The sequence below is a fragment of the Varanus komodoensis genome, unplaced genomic scaffold (assembly GCF_004798865.1).
Source record: "Varanus komodoensis strain SLA01 unplaced genomic scaffold, ASM479886v1 scaffold75, whole genome shotgun sequence".
Taxonomy (NCBI): Eukaryota; Metazoa; Chordata; class Lepidosauria; order Squamata; family Varanidae; genus Varanus; species Varanus komodoensis.
The window spans coordinates 1,148,800-1,152,826 of NW_025336416.1; positions in this window are offsets into that span (position 1 = coordinate 1,148,800).

A 4,027-nucleotide genomic window follows, 5' to 3' on the forward strand; every position below is an offset into this window, starting at 1 on the left:
CTCAACAACTCTACTCTGATTGGCCTTGTTCCAGGGATGGGGAAACCAAGATGGAGGAAGGAAGAAACACTCTTTTCTGCACTTTCAATCAACTATCACAACTATCAATCAGAGATAAAATAATCAGTAACATGACCAGTGTGTACAACATCTTCTAATCTTTTGGTTCCAGAAGCTAAACTGTTTTTGTTTGATGGTCAGCAATTTTGCATTTGAGTTCCTCGAGAACATCTAGATGAATATAAACTGTATCCAGATATCTGTCAATAACAGTGTATAATAAATTTCCATAGCAGGAGTACACAGCCTGCAACCCAGGGTCTGCATACCGCCACCAGATATTTATCATAGCCCATAGAGATTTCCTCATCAAACACACCAATTATGAAACTGCCTCTATAATCTGGTCCTTTCTCCAGAAAAATTTATGTAGCTCTTCTCCTGTCACTTCTGTCTTCAAGATCACGGGTATCATTGCATGCGCACAGGTGGAAAGAGGAGGAAAAGTTGGGTGCCCTTGGTCCAGACCTTCATCTCCAATCTTCATATGTCTGTGTTCCTCAGGATCCTCTTCTATAAATATCAGCTCTTGCTGGTGTTTCACCTACTTCTTCTGCAAAGGAGACAGACAAGGAATTCATAGAGCTTCTTTGTTTCCCTTTGAGAAGTTGCTGGTTGCAACTGAACTGAGATTTTAGTTAGTGATATGAAGCCCTGTGTATTAATGCATTCTGGGGAAATGTTCATGGTAGGTAAGTGCCAGGAAACTGTGCCAGGAAGCTGTGATCTAGCAACTCAAGACATCTTGTTCATCATGCCCTGTGGTGAATTCTGATGAAGAACTGCATGGAACACTGGCAACACCATGAAGCTGTGCAGAAAATGCGGCATTTTTAAGGAGCATCAATTGAAGGGGGATTCTCTCCCTATATCTTTGAGGGCTGTGGCTCATGCTGTCATGGATTTCCCCATATCCTAACATGGCAGTAACTCAAACACACTCATCCCCTGAAATGATTGTGGGCCTCCAAGAGAGGTTCCTCTTTTCCCAACAGCAGCACCTGTCCTGTGTTTCCATGAAGGTAGGTGATACTCATCAATGCCAGGGTTAGCACAAGAGGTAACTCAGGGAAGTGCAGATGCTTCAGGACTTGGCAAGATGCACAATTTACAAGGACAGACCTTGATACACAGAGCCAAGCTGGAGACAGTCATGAGTTGGAGGCAAAGCATTGCTATCAAAAGATTCAGATGGACTGAGATATTAATGCTAGCTATATATATATTGTGATAACAAGGTTAATTACCCAAAGGAGAGAGCAGAGGATCCAGATAAGGGCACAAATAATGGCGGACAAGTTTGGTGGGTGATAGCACCAATGCCGGATTGGGCAGAGGATCTATCCATGCTGATGGCTGGCAGAAGAAGTTGGTCAGTCCAAAGACACTGTAAAGTATTAATGTATATTCAGATCTTGGGAATGCATTTATAATAAAGCCTTTCAAAGTATTATCTATGCCAGTGAGGAATAGGACTATGAGGACTAAAAGGTCAACAACAGCCAGAGGAAGGATGCAGGTTGTGAAAGGGTTCCCCTGAATGTGGAACCCTAGAAGCCTGATGACAGTTCCATTCCCCCAAAGTCCCAAAAGTTCATTATGCCATTGAGTAAAAATGATCCCAAACCTGGTACACTCAACATAGAATCAGAGTTGAGGACACTGTGATTGTCTTCAGTGGAGTTTCTTGTATAATCATCTTTCTGGGATTCTTGTGGGTCAGGGAACAGATATGTCACATTGAAGTTGGTCTCCATATTGGTTCACATACCCTCATTATGGCCTGTGGGTTCTTTTCTTGCTTCTAGTATGGCTTTTCTTCCACTCATCAGTTGCGTCTACAAATCTGGTACTCCTAGCTCATCGTATCAACTCTTGACACAATTCTTTAAAATCAAATGCTTTTTCTGGCTGTTTCAGTTTTCTGACATAAATTGATGAAGGGGTGGAAAATTTCACATGCAGACTTTAATGTAAAAGCTTAAATCATTCCTTTGTGCTTATCTCATGGAGTTCTGTTTACGATCAAGAATAAAGATATCCACAAAGAATGACACCATTGATAAGCATGTATAGAGAAATGGGTTTCTTTGATCTATTCCCAGCAGTCTGAGATGACAGCTGCCCAGGTGATTGAGAATCCAATGGTGGATTGGTTGCAGTGGCCTCTCCTCCTTTCTTTCAATGAAATTCCTTGTTGTGAGCTGAAATGCTCGAAGAGGGACATCAGGCCCTGCCTGTTCTCAATCCACATGTAAGGCTTCCACTCCAGTTGCCTTCTGTTAAGAAAGGGGAATTTCAGAAATATGCAAATGGATTGGCTCTTTCAGGCCCTACTAAGGAATGATAAAAGGAGACTGTGAAAGAAAATAGAACCTTTCCATCAGAAAATGGAAGTCTTGCCCGAATTAGGAAAACAAAAGAGGGCAGAAGCATGCATAAGGAAGATGCAAGCAGATAGAGATGCAGTAAGACATTTTGGGAAGCTTATAATTAACAACCTCAAAGCCAGCAACACAGAACATTTTTTCATGGATCAAGCACAGGAAATCAGCTAGGGAAGCAGTTAGACCACTGAACAAGGATGGAGCAATGTGAGAAAGGCACTGCATATATTAAAGTATATCTCCAAGCAATTGCTGGGACCAAAGGCCTTAGCAGGTACAACAGGGCAGGCATGGATGATAGATGTGAAATATAGATAAGCAAATGGACTTGAATTCCAAAACAGTTCAAGTAAGCATGCTGTGTCACATCCTGCCAAGTCCCACATGTCTCAGAGAGAAGTAATTCTTGTTCTTGGCAGACAGTGTGAATCAAGAGCTGTTTTCCTTATATGGAGAGACCTTCTGTGCCGTCTAGTCTGACCCCTGCTCCAGCCGGCTCTGCTCATGACATGCTACCATGTGCACCCTCACTGATGGGGCTCCAACCACCTCTCTTGGAAGCCCATTCCATACCTGTCAGGAAGTACTTCCTGGCATCCAAACTGAACCTTGGTTCCCTGAGCTTTGCTCCATTGGAATGCATCCTGGCCTCCTCCACAGGGAAAAACATGTCCCTACCCACCTCTGTGACATTATTGGCCATACATTGTCTGTGTCTCTATGTATTTCCAAATTAAAACACTTCATGAATTTTCAAGAGCATTCAGATCCAAATTTGGTCCAGTCTGGAGAAGCCCCGCTTCTGTGCAATCTTTTTCTGGATCTGTGTGAAACACGTCAGTTCATTTCAATGTATTATTAGGAATTGTTGTTTTAACTGTCCTTTTAAATATTGTAAGCTGTCGTGAGGGATGCAGGTGGCGCAGGGGTTTAAACCGCTGTGCTGCTGGGCTGGTGGATCGAAAGGTTGCCGGTTCGAATCTGCACAATGGGGTGAGTTCTCGTTGCTCCATCCCAGCTCCTGCCCACCTTGCAGTTCGAAAGCATGCAAATGCAAGTAAATAAAAAGGTACCACTTCGGTGGGCAGGTAACAGCGTTCCGTGCACTTCGGTGTTTAGTCATGCCAGCCCCATGACCATGGAGACTGTCTGCAGACAAATGCTGGCTCCCTCGGCTAGGAAATGGAGATGAGCACCATCCCCTAGAGTCAGGCATGACTGGACGTGATGTCAAGGGGAAACCTTTACCTTTACCTTTAAGCTGTCCTGAGATTTTAGTATAATAGGATGGCATACAAAAGCTTTTAATAAACAAACAAACAAATAAATTTCTGAATCCAGATGACCCCCTTGCTCTCTCCCCCACTGTGTGTGTATGTTTCTGTGTTGAAAACGCATAATGAAACACATTGGTATCGAAAACATTTTGAATATTGGCTCCTGTATAATATAAGGAACTGAGTTTGTCAATATAGATGAGATTGGGAAAAGAGGTTGAAGGAAGTTTGCAAGGATTCAATGAAGAGGCTGAGAGAGATGAGAGCGAATGTGGGCATGTATGCAATTAAAATGAAATCTAC